Below are 16,627 nucleotides of genomic sequence, written 5' to 3' on the forward strand. Positions count from 1 at the left end.
CAACCTGTCAACCTGTGCTATCTAGAATTTCGGGACAGCACTTTGTGTGTGAAAACATGTACAGTATATACAGTATGTATATATATATATATATATATATATATATATAGGCCAAAAAATTTAAAGATGGTCACAAAACATACAAAACAGTTTACCATCATTGTAGTGAGTTGCGCACGATCATGCATGTATCACATTTTATTTAGTCTGGAGCATTCTGTTTCATTTCCAATAGTTGACACGACCAGCATTTAGCATTTATTTCAATTTTCAGCTATTTTTGCTATTTTCAGACTACACACAATCATTTACATTCACTCGTGTCTGAGAATGAGTTTTAAAATCCTTCAGAATAGGCTGTGTTTGCTTTTAGTGCTCCTAATGGAGATTGCTCATGACAAATCTTTATACCAGCATTCCGGAGAGTGATTAGCATTTCACATTTATCAGCAACTAATGTGACTTCAGCCTCAGTCAGTGCAGCGGGAGAATCATACCGGTCTGTGTTTAGTCTGCAGGCCACAGCTCACGTTGGTCCATCTGATGACTAAAGCACGTTGCTGAGTGACGACATTGCCCTGGCAGTGACGTGAAGTCAGTCGATGGTCTGGAAAGAAATGCAGCTCAAATGAAGTCAGGGATTTCCTGGGAACGCCCAAAAGTCTGGAACAAGATGCACTGGCAGAATTAGACTTCAGTGGGTGCGTTATTCTCACTGCATTTCAATCACTACAGAAACATCTGCAAACAAACAGTTTAAATGCAATGCGGAGGACTTCGGAAATGTCTAAGCAAAGTCTGCACTTGGGAGATTTTTCTATGTAAAATCATGTTCCAATTTGTTTTTACATGGGTTAAATACATTTTTTTTTAAAGAAACACCATTTATTTTACATAATCAAAATGTAAAATAAAGCAACCAAAATAATTTTTTTGAATTTGCTTATTTACATGGTATTTTTAAAACCAAGCCAAGCTTATGCATTTGTTTTTTGTTTTTTTACTTTAATTATTAATTATATACACACATACATACATATACACACGTTTTAAATACATGTGTATATGTTGTGTACATGCATAAATATAATACTGTAAATATGTAAATATACAAAAATATATTATATATATATATATATATATATATATATATGATTACATAACTTCTCAGATAATTCTACAATTCTAGTTATGTTATTATGTTATAATATTATATATTTTATATATTTATTAATATATATATATATATATATATATATATATATATATATATATACACACACACACACATATTCAATTTTCAAGTAATAAAATTTTTTTTTTCAAGCGACACGTTCCCTCCACAGTCAAATCACATAGCAATATACTGCAATTAACTTACATTCTGTATTAATTTAATTAAAGTCATTATGCCAAATTCAAATGCTGACTAAAGTAAATATTTATGACAAGCATCAAGGAAGATTTATGGTTGGATCAGGGCCTTTATGGTTGGATGTATGCTGTGGAAACACATGTTTAGTCTGTCTTTAGTCTGATTTCACTCCCTAAAAAAAAAAAGACATGTTAAAATGCAAAAAAAAAAAAGAAGTTAATGACAAAAAGGTGCACTGCTGAATCCTGATCACCAGCATTTGCTGTGTTTTGGAGACCCGTATGAATCCAGTGGGACCCGATTAGATTTGATTCTGCGAGGGGGAAATTAATTTCATGAGTCAAGCAACTGGTAGTCCTAAAAGCTGAGCTGGGCAGTCAGGGCATAATATAAAGAAATCGCAAAGTAGAAGGTCGACAGGAAGATTTTGCTGGTTCATCAGCTACTATAAACCAGCACTAACCTTTGTTAACTAGCCTGGACCAGGATGGGAATTCAGTCTAGTCTTTTGTGTGGATGGGTTTCATCAGGTGACTTGCAGCTCTGTAAATCACACTAATCAGAATCATTTGCACAATTTTCCTCTTCTACAATCACAAAAACATTCTGATGCTTCCAAATCACACCTACTGCAAACGCAGAGTTTCCCATTCCCTGCACAGAGACACTTTTATTATGGTTTAATATTCAAATATCAGTTTTCACTGGCAAAACGCGATGTTCTTGAAAGCGCAGCAGAGCGGCACTCACGATACTGTCAGGTGTGCTTGTCTTTTTCCGTCTAGTACTCTATATATCTATCTGACATTATTAGTGTACAGCACCCAAATGTGTGAGTTCACTCCTGAGGAAACTTCCTGCCATTATATATATCATCACACCTACTGCAAACGCAGAGTTTCCCATTCCCTGCACAGAGACACTTTTATTACGGTTTAATATTCAAATATCAGTTTTCACTGGCAAAACGCGATGTTCTTGAAAGCGCAGCAGAGCGGCACTCACGATACTGTCAGGTGTGCTTGTCTTTTTCCGTCTAGTACTCTATATATCTATCTGACATTATTAGTGTACAGCACCCAAATGTGTGAGTTCACTCCTGAGGAAACTTCCTGCCAAAAGCAGACACAGGTCTTCAAGAGTGCTGGTTGTTTCCACAAACGGACATTCTTATTTATGGCTCAGAAAAGCTGAGGAATATTCAAAAACACTCTGTATATCAAGAAAACACAATTGTCACAACATGCATTTGCACAACAAAAGCATAACCACATAATATATAATACATATATATTATATGGATATATATATAAATGTGTGTATATAGAGTATATACATATATATATATATATATATATATATATATATATATATATATATACACACACATTTATATATTCTGAATTCTATATATTCTGAAAGTTTTAAAATGTTTTTTACAGAAGACTCTTATTCTCATGTTTATTTGATCAAAAATACAAATACAGTTATGTTTTGAAATATTACGTTACATTACTTTTTAAAGTATAATTAATTCCTGTGATCCTGAAATATGTTTTTTAGGATTCTTTGGTGAATTGAAAGTTTAAAAGAACAGTTTTTTTTTTCAAAATAGATAGACTAATTAATTGTTGAAATAATTTTTTTAAATTATACACTGCAAAAAATACTTTTCTAGCTTAGATCTTTTGTCTTGTTTCCAGCCAAAATATCTAAAAATTCTTAAATCAAGAAGGATTTTCTAAACAAGTAAAAATTATTGTCTTGTTTTCAGAAAAAACAAGTCAAAATTAAGTGAGTTTTTGCTTGAAACAAGAAAAATAATCTGTCAATGGGGTAAGAAAAATAATCTTGTTTCAAACAGAAAACAAGATAATTTTTCTTACCCCATTGGCATATTATTTAGATTGTTTCAAGCAAAAAACTTGAAAAGATATTCTGGAAACAAGACAAAAGATCTAAGCAAGAAAAGCATTTTTTGCAGTGTATTCAATTAGACTACATCAACATTTCATTATATACAGTATATATATATATATATATATTCTCTCTCTCTCTCTCTCTCTCTCTCTCTATATATATATATATATAATTTAAATGTTCATTTATATTTAAATGAATAATTATTCTAATACAATAGTTACAATACCCAAATGAAATGCAGCAGAAATGGTTCAAAATGACACAAAAATATCTAAATATGAGAAAGGGTAATAATTATTAGCAAACACTTATGTTATAAAAAGAGATCCATTTGTTAGTTGCTGCTTACAAGATACAAAAAAACAAAAGTATTCGACAGTGCCAAAGCGAAACAAAACTGTGATTTATGAGGCGTTCGCTCATGGGATGGCAACGCAGCCCAATGCACCGCGGCACCCAGGAGGCAAAGGCTTTTATCTTCCATGACAAATGCCTGGTCTGCACACGGGTTCATAAAGACCTGACGTCTTTCCGAGCGCTGTAACATCCCTCACTCTTCTCCAAACTGAAATTATTATTGCCAGGTGTCTCAAATCCGAGTCAGCTGCTTGTAAAGCGGGCCCTGCAGGTAACAGTATCTCATTACACGATGGCAGACAAGCATGCAGCGCCTCTAGAGATCAGTCCGCCTCTTAAACAACTCACCCCGCCGGCACGGGATCTTTTTCTTTTCCATTCACGTGTGTCTCGGAGCTGCTATTCCATCATGCTGGGACCCAACCGGACATCCATGAATTATGGATCAGCATGCATTTGCTGTAGCTGACAAGCCATTTGAAGCACTGCTGCAAGTAATGCCCTTGACCAACACACTCATATTTATCTTCTGTCGTAATCCAGCTTTTTCCTTTTTAATCACATCCAGAGCTGTAAGCATGGACACAAACTCTGAATTTAACCTTCAAAAGGAAAATGTCTAAATAAAATAGTCTGTTATTCTTAAAACACCCAAAGATAAAGGGTGAATGTCATGAAGAAATGTCTGCGTTTAATTTAATTAAAATCAATAATATTTTTACAAAGAAAATGAAGCCTCTATTTAGCACAATATTTCGCATTCTGTCATTCATTTAATGGCAGTTAAGCACATTTACCTCATATTCTCATTTTAATATAGTACAAACATTGTTTATTATTATTAAAATGAGCATAAATGAATTATAATAAATTAAACATATAAAACTCATAAAAACACAGCATAAAAAAAATACATAAACAAAATTCCCATTACTATAAAACCTTAAAAAATTTTCATTGAAATTAGTATAAATTAAATTATATTAAAATAATTATAAATAAGTAAAGTCTCATTAATGCAGTACAAACGTTTCCATTAAAATTAGTATAAATTAATTATATTAAATGAAAATAATTCTAAATAAATAAATAGATAGTCTTATTACTGTATATAGTACAAACGTTTTCATTGAAATTGGTACAAATTAAATCAATTATAATAAATTAATTATAAAACAAACACAATTCTCATTGTAATACAATACAAATGTTTCATTAAAATTAGTATCAATTACATTAATTGTAATAAAACAAGTACAAATAAATAAACAACCAGTACAAACATTTTTCATTAAAATGTGCACAAATTAAATTAGTATCAAATCTATTTTAAATTAGTATCAATAATAATAAAATAAAATAGAACTACTATTTTCTATAAGCTGCTTACAATTGTACAGTTTACAATTGTAAACTGAGATTTATACATCATCTGAATGCTGAATAAATACGCTTTCCATTGATGTATGGTTTGTTATGATAGGGCAATATCTGGCCGAGATATAACTATTTGAAAATCTGAAATCTGAGGGTACAAAAAAAAAAGAAGAGAAAATTGCCTTTAAACTGTCCAAATGAAGTTCTTATCAATATATATTACTAATCAAAAATTAATTTTTGATATATTTATGGTTGGAAATTTACAATATATCTTCACGGAACATGATCTTACTTAATATCCTAATGATCCCTAACCTATACAATGTATTTTTTTGGCTATTACTACAAATATACCTGTGCAACTTATGACTGGTTTTGTGCTCCAGGGTCACAAATGTGCTTTACAATTTAACAAAGACAAATGTAATGGATATTTTCACGAGATTCATTCAAATGTGTCTCCTAAATGTTGTCTAAAAGCTATCTATCAAACTTTTCCATTTCTAGTGGTTCATGTGTCTCATCGATGGATTTTGTGTCTAAATAATAACAAATTCCAATAACCAGAAATTTATCCTAATCCTAAACTTAGCCTAATCCATCAGTCAAAGCTTGTGTGTTGCATAAGAGCAGCTTCAGAAATCTTTTCGCACGTCTGCTTGGACACTAATAATGATAATACTTAGAAAGCAGAAGCACAGGAATCGATGGCGATTACTCTGCATGAACCCTGGAATAAGCTAGATTTATTCCTGACCTCAAAAAATCCTGCGGTACACCAGTGTTTGGGTAATACCTCCGAGAAATGTCTATGATATTTAGTAAGTCCTGTCATGAGCAGCATGGATGATGTTGTGTGGTAATCTGGAGAGAAAAAGAAACACCTGTGATCTATAAGTGGAAAGTGAGTTCTAACATCTGCTATTACATGATACACTGGCTCTGTTCCAGACTTACTGCACAGCCTACATAGACAGCATTTGAAGGCACAGATAGATATGCCTTGTAGGCAGCAACATTATGCAGGCTATATAAGATATTTCATTTGGCAGCATCACCTGTATCCTTTATATATATGACAGTCCCATAATGCTTTGCAACAACCTCAGTGAAAAAAAACATCTATCCAGGACAGGCAAATTCATTCACTACAGAACAGTATCACACTTCGATGTGGGATTTTCAGAAAGATTTAAACTAAAAGACGATGCTGTGCCGACTATACTGGATCCGACAGTGATGTCGCAACACAAGTCTGAGTAACTGTTTTTATAACATGGTCACTATTGCATTGTCTGTTGCACTATTGCAATGCATTTTAAACGTAAATCACATTCACAGCAGCGTCCATCTAAAGGATACACAACAGCCAATCATAGCAGTGGGTGTTTACTACAATCCACCACGCCTGTTTAAACAGAGTGTTCTGATGAGGGGGGTTAAAAGTGGACAGAAAATAGCCTATTCTAAATAATTATAATGTTTTTGTTTTTTTGGTGTGAAAATCTTTATAACATTATAAGTGGACCTCAGAGAACAGTACAAAATAAAAAAACAAAGGCAGTTCATGACCCCTTTAATTGTAGGTGACAAATACACCTGAAATGATGGTGATTCTACAACTATATTGGCATTTGAAATCTCTTAACTCTTGCTTCTGAAATTTTTGGCAGGCTGACCAAATAATGAGGCAGGAAATAAAAAATAAAAAAAGAAAGAAAAAAAATTGTGGCTGATATGGTTTCCGGTTCAGTCATCACACTATAAAACTAAGTACAAGTCAAGTACAAGGGGCTGACGAGACGTGAGACGTATGGATCCATCTGCAGGCTTTATTAAAGAGACATGGTAAACAGGCAAAGATCAGAAACCGCGAAAACAGGCAAGGCAAGGCAAAACAAGGAAAACACAGAGACTCGGAATGGGGTACGGGCTAAACAATACTCAGCAGAGAATGGCAGTTTGAGGGGGTGTTATATAGTGAGTGAGGTGATAAGAAACAGCTGTGTGCAATGAGTGCAATCAGTGCAGTGTGCAAACCGTGCAGTGAATGATGGGATATGTAGTCCGGGGTGCTATGCAACAGTTTGTGTTGTGCGAGAGTCAATGTAATGGAAAGGGTGACCTCTGGTGGTGAATGAACAGAAGTCCATGGACAGGATTCGTGACACAAGTGCAGGGTTATTATTGTTAAGTAAAACTAAAACTATTAAAAAAAAATGTGTTAATTGAAATAAAATAATACATAAATATTAGATGAAAAACTAACAAACGTTTCGCCTCGGTAACTAAGTTGAAGCACTAAAATTACTAAATGGAAATAAATAAAAATGCAAGCTAAACTAAAACGGAAACAAATTAATGTTTAAAAAAATTAAAAAGCAAAATATTAAAACTAAAACTAATATAAATGACTTATTAAAATGACAAAACCACATAACAAAATTTAAAAAAAATGAAAACTGAAAATATACAAATAAAAACTCATTCAAAATGTTAATATAATAGCAGTACATAAATAAAACAAAAATATCACTGGTCAGGTGCGATGCTTTGTGGGATACAGTATTTCACGGTGCTCTTTGACCGTATACTGATATCTTTGCAAATCACAATGCATACAAAAAATGTGCATACTGTACACATACTGCTGTATGTACTGAACGTAGTATGGTAGTATGTTGATTTTATACTGCACATTTCAACTGATGCAAGATTGTATACAGAATGCAAACAGAAAATCCAATCATATTAAGCTACTCTGAAAGGTGTAGAAATAGTATGAGTTGCACTATTAAGTCTTTGTTAAGGCCCGGACCCTGGTCTAGGGAAACCTCTCATGCATCACGAATGAAATCTGTGATCTTCTATGGAATCTTCCTGAAATAGAAAGTTAAAGCACTGAGGGTCCATCACATCAGTTAGCATTTCATCACATTTGTTATTTGTTGTATCGCATGAACCTGTAGCCTAGATACTCCGTCCAGAGCCCCTGTCTCTCCGCTTTCAAAAGCAGGCGTTCTGGCACGGCCAGACGGAACAATCCGTCCTCTCAGGACTCTTATGATTCTTTCTGCTTTCCACGAAGCAACACCAGACTTCCAAACGCTGTCAATTATTAAACCGTTTGTGGTGCAACAGAGGAAGACAAGGAACTGACAGCATGTCCGCTCAATACTAGAGTGAAAAAGATCAAGTTAAGTTTAAATTTATGAGCATTTCATATTTCAGAATAAATGCGTAATTCTTGGACAGCATCATATAAATGATGATTTGTTTTGAAGTTGTAAATAAAGCAATGATTACATAAAAAGTTCACATTTAATTAAATGTGTTACTTGCTGTTTCTTTGTAATTATTTGTGACATTTACTAACAATTTTCTGGATGAAAAAGTTTTAAAGTCTATTGTTGAAATTCATCTGCAGCTAAAGACATTTTGGAATTGTAAGATAATATTTTTGATTATCAATCAAATTGCAATATACAATGGGTGCAAAAATGATTTGCAGACTTAATGTCTGAATGTCATTGCTTTCAAAAAAAGTTACTCTAAACAAATGTACTAATTACTCTCTTAAAAGTATTGAATTACTCATTACTATTTGCTTTCTAAATCCAATATTAGCCTTGACAGTTGAACAAGGCTAGATATGAAACTGCTCTTTTAATTCTTTCAAATACATATAAATATACATTTATTATATTTATTTAATATAAATATAAAATTGCATAACATATTATTTAACTGACCAAAGTATTTGAAGGAAGAAGGTTACATTAAAAACATATATTTTAACATTAGATGTTAAATGTTGATGCTAAATCCACTATTGGTTTATATACAGTAGAATTGTTCTGTGGTCTATATAGTATTTATTGCAATTACATCAGAAGTAACTCTAATTAAGTTACAGAAAGGTGAGGAGTAATTCCTTACTTTTTCCAAGTGAAAAGTAATCCAGTGACAGTAATTAATTAATGAGAAAAGCATTACACCTACAACTGGTCATTGCATCAGATTACAAATGATCAAAGAATATGGGATCTGTGTTCACAAATTTCAGATCTAACGTCGTTTTCTGATAATGCAGTGTTTTTGTGATTTTTAGTGCATGGATGTTGTCAGATGTTCTCCTCAAGATCACACAGGTGAACTATAGTTCATCACACTGACTATATGAAAATGATCCACAAATGCTTCATAAACACAATGCCTTCATTTTCAACACTTGGTACTCTTTGATATTTTGTATCTAATGAATGACATTCAGATATTTTAGTTGTGCCTTAACTGTTTCAATTTCCCCATCAGTTACTTTAACACAGATGATGCCCTCAGATGTTGACAAAGACAAACTGAAATGGTGAAGTATTACTCAACATCTGGACTATACCACCCCCACCTGGTTACTGCAGGCATTATGTGAGTCTCTCAGCAGTGCAGACAGAGCAGACACAGCAAACCCTGCAAAGGACTGATTTAGTAATTTACGCTCTTCAGATCATGGCATCACCAATACATTTTTGAATGATTTTTTTCCAGTCACTCTACATTATTAGTTAAGCGTAATAATAATAATAATTTCCTAGAGAATGTTGCACTGTAATATTGTTGAGCATAAAATATATGATTTATTATTTTCAAAAATTAAATATAATTTACTATAGAAATTTGGAGATTACTATATATAGTGGCCACAGTTATTAGAACACTAGTATTTTCACCAGCTAAAACAATTATTTTCCTACTAATATGAGGCATCTAACTAGAGTTTCATGCCAGAACTCGGTATATACTCATATATATATATATATATATATATATATATATATACACAATACCGTTCAAAGGTTTGGGATCAGAGTGATTTTTAATGTTTTTTATGCTCATCAAGGCTGCATTTATTTGATCAAAAATACAGGAAAAAATGTAATATTGTGAAATATCATTATGATGTAAAATAATATTTTTCTGTTTTAACGTACATTAAAATCCAATTTATTCCTGTGATGCAAAGCTGGTTTTTCAGCATCATTACTCCAGGCTTCAGTGTTACATAATCCTTCAGAAATCATTCTAATATGCTATATTATTTATATTTTATATTTATTTATATATTATATTTATTATCTATATACAGTATATATATATATATATATATATATATATATACCTCGTTCTGGCCTGACCTATATATATACACACACACAGAGTTCTGGCATGAAACTCTAGTGCAGTCTGATAGGTCTAACTCAATTTGACCTAATGACATCATTATCACATGGCACAGCTGATTGGTTCTCTCCTGTATCAAAATAATATTTTTCTGTTTTAACGTACATTAAAATCCAATTTATTCCTGTGATGCAAAGCTGGTTTTTCAGCATCATTACTCCAGGCTTCAGTGTTACATAATCCTTCAGAAATCATTCTAATATGCTATATTATTTATATTTTATATTTATTTATATATTATATTTATTATCAGTGCTGGAAACTGTTGTGCTGCTTAATATTTTTTTGGAAGCTGTGATACTTTTTTCCAGGATACTTTGATGAATAAAAAGTTAAAAAGAAGAGCACTTATTTAAAATAGAAATCTTTTCTAACACTATACACTACAGTTCAAAAGTTTGGGGTAAGTACATTTTTATTTTTTATTTTTTTGAGAGAAATTAAAACTTTTATTCAGCAGAATAAGAATCCTGAAAAAAGTATCATTATCACATGGCACAGCTGATTGGTTCTCTCCTGTATCAGTAGCCTAGCTCACTGCTCAAAATTCAAATAAGTGACCAGTGCTTGCTGTAGCAGTTTGCAGCGTACTTCAGAAACGCTCCACCTTCCCCAGCTCCACCTGTATAGATCTGCTGAGGTGATTCATGTATGTTATATGGGGGTTATTTCATGTATGTTATATTTGCAGCAGCAGTATTTCTTACATGCTCACAGCAACATGTTGTGGATGTATTGGCAGTAGCAAGTTTTGGTATATATATATATATATCAATTTAAAATATGAACAAAAACTATAGTATATCCACCAATATTAGCAGTGTATTCTACGTTTTTATGCAATCAACATTTAAATCATTACATATATATATCATCCTTGGTTGTCTTAGATTGAGAAACTTGAAAGTATTTTAACACAGAAAAATTACACACATGACTTTGCAGCTTACATATGAAAACTTTGGGTTGAACGAATGACAAAGCGTCAGAAACCCTCAGAGCCGTCTGAGTGTATTTCGCAGCTCAGAACATCTGAAATGTGCAATACAGACTGACAGAAGCACAAAACCACGAGGCAGGCACTCATTCAGTCGCGTCCACATCTGTAGTTAGAATATAAATGGAGGCTGCATACACAAATAGTTTTGCCTCCTTGGGTCTTTTTGCATGCCGAAGGGAGAGTAGCTGATTAAATCTTTATATATTTTTTTGCTGCTTCTTTCCACTGTGCTGCTTTTCATATTAAAGCATTCATGCATTAATGGTTTTAGTACAGCAGTGTTTCTGCAATGCAACATATTTCAAAAATGCTTAGCAGTCGCCATATAATACACACTAGACTAAGTAGTGCACTGCACGAGTAACATCCCCGAGAGCTTAAGTTATGTTAACTGTTCAGTATAAAATAAAATCAGCACATATTCATTGAGAACACTGGTGCAAAACCTCGTGAGCTAGACAGCATTTTAAGGCATGAGAGTCCTGTATTGTTTCAGGAATATTTCACAATTAGAAAAAAAACAACATGCATAATTGCAAATCCTCTGTGGAGCCTCTGCGATCTTAATCAAGCCTGTCGTACATGTAGCGACGAGTAAGGAATGAATTGTCTTGAAGAAATGTCAGTAAGTGGAGATTTGTGGACACACATATTGTGTTTTCTGTGCGTTTAGCTGGCATACGGTCAGTGTGGATGCTCTGTGTGTGTGCTGTCATAGGGACAGATCAATGATAACTTAATTAAGGCTAAAAAATGTTTATCGATTTTGTCCTACACCAGCAGTTTGGAAGCACAAAAGTGATGATAATCACAGCATGAAGCAGTGTGAATTTATTTATTAGTGGCAAATCCACATCCACAGGACCAAACAAACACAGACGGCTGTTTCATACAAGACAAAAATGTTCATGACATTCTTTAATATGTGTAACAATTACTTATAGTTATTTAATCCAAGTTTGATGAAAGCATGAGTAATAAATTGCACTTTTTTATGTCTGTCAATAAATGCCAAAATAATGTTTATCGAATGGCAATCATAATGCTTTTCCCTCTTATATACGTATGAATCAAGGTTGTGCAAAATTCAGAATTAAACAGCTGGCTTCCTTTCAGTTCATGTCCATTTTAACTGAATTTGCCACAGCCACAAGAAGTCGAACTAGAATTGAAATTGGAATGGCAGGTACAGCAGTTTGCTGAATTGAAATTCAACACAGGTAATGCATTCAGGGAAATTAAGTGTTAAGCAAATATGTATTAAATATGATGCAATATATAAACTAAATACAAATTTAGGTGACATCACAAACATCTCGGTCCATCCTTCATTCCTGACAAACATTGCTTTTCTGCACTTTATTGAGATACAGTAATAGTGTGAAATATTATTACATTTTAAAATTAATGTGATTTATTTTCATATATTTAATATATAATTCAGGAGCTGAAATTAAACCTTAACTTATTTTACAATGTTATTTATTTCTGTGATGTCAAAGCTGAATTTTTATCTAATGATTATAAATCTATTAAAATATATTAAAATAGAATTGAATAATTTCACAATATTACAATTTTTTTTATTCAGTTTATATGGTTCTCAATTTTAAATTCATTTTAATTTAATTCAAGTGCTACCTGAATTCAAATTCAGGAATTAAATTGGAAATTAAAAAGTTCAGTCGCAATTAACTCCCTCCTCCAACCCCAACTCCACCTAACTGAACCTGTAATTGGATCTGACTTTGTTTCTTCCTTACAATCACTTCATTGGAAGCATTCTCTATCACATATTGTTTACAATTCAGGTAATGGTTCTGTTCTGTAGCCCGGGGGGGTTTGTCTTGCTGCTCTCCCTGCACTGTCCAAGCATGGCTGCATGGACAGGCGTGTGGAGTGTTGCCCAGAACATAACCATACCGCCAACACTAACTGTATGCAATATAATTGTAATAAATATACTTGACGAAAGTGGTCCTGATTGAAATGTCATTGCAGTCAGCCATGACTGTGTTAATTAGAACAAGTCTTTAAAATGATCATTTTGACTTGAATCTGGCTTTCAAAGCCACAGCTGTAAACCACTTTTCATCTCTAAAAACCACCCAAACATACCGCTGTTTGAAGCTGTTGGGTGGGAGACATCAGCATTCACAAATCAATCCACATTCAGGGCAGAATGGAGTGAGATGCAGCAAACTAAATAAATGGCTGTCGTGGGTTCAAAAGAAACCTCCATAAGCATGGTAAAACTGCTGTAACACAAACTCTCATGGCTTTTTATGAAATGCAGGTAAAAGCTGTGTTATAAAAGACAACTAAATTCAATTGATGCATTGAAAATGTTTCTACATTTCATTTAAAATCACAAACATTTATATAACATTAAGTCTTTTCTATAATGCAACATAAAGCTATTCATAATGTACTGTACATGTTAATGCATTATATATTTTCATAAATATTTGTTGTGTGTGTGTGTGTGTGTGTTTGAGATAGACAGAGATTGCAGAAGTCCTCTGTGCTCAGGTATTTCATTAATGAGGACCCAGTCTCACCCTGAGTGCTGCTGGATGGAAGAGAGCCTGAGTGTGTGCAGATTGCTGATAGGACAGTAACTACCACCTCTGTGAGTCACTGTAGACCACAACTGGACACCTTCCATCTTTCACAAAACAACAGAGACACTCAATCACTGCGGCTCAAATGCTGTTCACAATACGGTATATACACCAGTATGGTCTTAGAGAAATGCACCCCAAATTTTTGAACGGTAGTGTATATGCTTGAATCATTGCTATCTCTCGTAATGTTTTATTCTAACGTTTTTTAATATTTTTATTCAAATCAAAAAGTTAAATTAAACAAAAGTGGGGCAAAACTTTATATTCAAATTAATCAGAATAATGACCCATCCATAATAACTGTAGGTAATTGGAGTTTTCCATGCATATAGAAAACCTGTGCACATACAGTACATATCTCCTTTAAAATCTCCCAAACATTTCTGCGGTCTGAGGGTCTGATATTTTTTACACTTGGATATTCAAAAGATGTGTAGTGCTTGAAGAGCTGTTATTTAGCAGTCCCGACATTATTATTATTTTTCGATTAAAACTCAGGCGTCCACATCTGTAGTCCACATCAAAGGACAATAATTCAGCATAGCGTTAGTTCAGGCAGGCCACGTCAGTCAAGCTTGCATCATTTATAAGACGGCTAAGGGGGAAGTCGTGGCCTAATGGTTAGAGAGTCAGACTTGTAACCCAAAGGTTGCGGGTTCGAGTCTCGTACCAGCAGGGATTGTAGGTGGGGGGAGTGAATGTATAGCGCTCTCTCCCACCTTCAATACCACGACTGAGGTGCCCTTGAGCAAGACACCAAACCCCCAACTGCTCCCCGGGTGCCGCAGCATAAATGTGTGTTCATGGTGTGTGTGTGCACTTTGGATGGGTTAAATGCAAAGCACTAATTCCAAGTATGGGTCACCATACTTGGCCACTTCACGTCATCAGACAGTCATCAGTCTAGTCTTGACACCTATCACAAGCGGTCTATTTAAATTCCCATTCTTCTTGCATCACTGTTCGCAATTAACTCCCTCCTCCAACCCCAACTCCACCTAACTGAACCTGTAATTGGATCTGACTTTGTTTCTTCCTTACAATCACTTCATTGGAAGCATTCTTTATCACATATTGTTTACAATTCAGGTAATGGTTCTGTTCTGTAGCCCGGGGGGGTTTGTCTTGCTGCTCTCCCTGCACTGTCCAAGCATGGCTGCATGGACAGGCGTGTGGAGTGTTGCCCAGAACATAACCATACCGCCAACACTAACTGTATGCAATATAATTGTAATAAATATACTTGACAAAAGTGGTCCTGATTGAAATGTCATTGCAGTCAGCCATGACTGTGTTAATTAGAACAAGTCTTTAAAATGATCATTTTGACTTGAATCTGGCTTTCAAAGCCACAGCTGTAAACCACTTTTCATCTCTAAAAACCACCCAAACATACCGCTGTTTGAAGCTGCTGGGTGGGAGACATCAGCATTCACAAATCAATCCACATTCAGGGCAGAATGGAGTGAGACGCAGCAAACTAAATAAATGGCTGTCGTGGGTTCAAAAGAAACCTCCATAAGCATGGTAAAACTGCTGTAACACAAACTCTCATGGCTTTTTATGAAATGCAGGTAAAAGCTGTGTTATAAAAGACAACTAAATTCAATTGATGCATTGAAAATGTTTCAACATTTCATTTAAAATCACAAACATTTATATAACATTAAGTCTTTTCTATAATGCAACATAAAGCTATTCATAATGTACTGTACATGTTAATGCATTATATATTTTCATAAATATTTGTAACTGAAACTAAAGTGCACAAGATTTGCAGGTTCCTTGTTACTGTGGTTACAATTATTCATGAGATCATACAATGCATTATAATGTGCATTAATTGTTGCATTAAAAATGCAGAAGTTGCAAGTAAAGTGTTACTAATATTTCTTCTGTCAAATAATTACATTTACTAATGACCTTTTATCATGCCCATTCAAAGTGATGGGACTTTTTAAGAGTTCTTGAACTAGACTTGTCAGTGAACATGTTCTTTGTTCATGTAAATGTTCTTTGCTCTCTTTCTGTGCAAATTAAAATGTTATGATTAGTAGCCTAACTTGCAATGTTTTTATTCACATTAACTTTCAATGTAAAATTCACATTAAATATAAACTCAAGTCGTATTAAAAATATGTTATGGCACGACACCCATATCTGTTAATTAAGTAAACAGACATGTTTTTATGCATAGTTAATAGATTACATTATTAGGTTACTTTGACCATCGCCCACTATAGATCAACATATTCTATAAAGGTGAGAATCAAAATATTTCATGATATAGTTAATGCGTTTGGGGATGTTTCGAATAAAAAAAAGAAAAAAAAAGAAACATAAGTGCTGTTGTGGCTGCTGTGTGTCACATGACGACCCCCCCACATGACGAATATATATATATATATATATATTCCAATCTGCACTTCTTGCTTTCTTGCTATATAGCAACCTCATAAAATCACCCATCTGTGTCAACATTTTTCACATGGAGGTCAAAGCATGTCACTGATGCTCTGATGTGAGTTGTGTGAACTTGATCATTGGAAGCATGTCACAGCATGTATGTTCTGCTTTATCTGGACAATGGAAGCAATCTTTGTAAATTTTTTTGAATGTATGTATACTGTATATATTTATATATACAGTATATATATATATATATATTATATATATACATGCACACTGTATATATGTACAGTATATATATATATATATATATATACA

Source organism: Sinocyclocheilus grahami, unplaced genomic scaffold (assembly GCF_001515645.1).
Source record: "Sinocyclocheilus grahami isolate Dianchi unplaced genomic scaffold, SAMN03320097.WGS_v1.1 scaffold142.1, whole genome shotgun sequence".
Taxonomy (NCBI): domain Eukaryota; kingdom Metazoa; phylum Chordata; class Actinopteri; order Cypriniformes; family Cyprinidae; genus Sinocyclocheilus; species Sinocyclocheilus grahami.